The sequence below is a fragment of the Galeopterus variegatus genome, unplaced genomic scaffold (assembly GCF_000696425.1).
Source record: "Galeopterus variegatus unplaced genomic scaffold, G_variegatus-3.0.2 Scaffold18164, whole genome shotgun sequence".
NCBI classification, from domain to species: Eukaryota; Metazoa; Chordata; class Mammalia; order Dermoptera; family Cynocephalidae; genus Galeopterus; species Galeopterus variegatus.
Window position 1 is genome coordinate 16,590 of NW_007744275.1, and position 408 is coordinate 16,997.

Here is a 408-nt window from a genome sequence, read left to right on the forward strand (position 1 = left end):
GGCGGGAGCGCCGCTGCACTCCCAAGAGGCGCACTGTAGCAGTGCGCCACCGGGCCGGCCCTAAAGTACAGTCCTTTCTGTCCAACTCAAGTGATGTACATTCCTGCCATGCTGCAGCATATTGAGTGAGACTGTTGAGCGACTGCTACATTTGCTTTCGGTCTTTGGAGATGTAGTGCTAGAGCTCTCCTTTGGGTCAGCATTGAATTCACATTCTAAACTCACTGCCACCTCCCAGGAGAGCAGATCTGGAACACAGGTCATCTGCTATTCATCCCTACTGATTCCAACTTGCAATGGCCATTGGAAGTGATCCAGAAAGGAGTCTTAGAAGGTCCAAGTTAGTCTTCAGATTAAGTGTCAGTAAAGCATTGGCTTGTTCCTCCTGCATCGCTGAAGAGGGCTGCA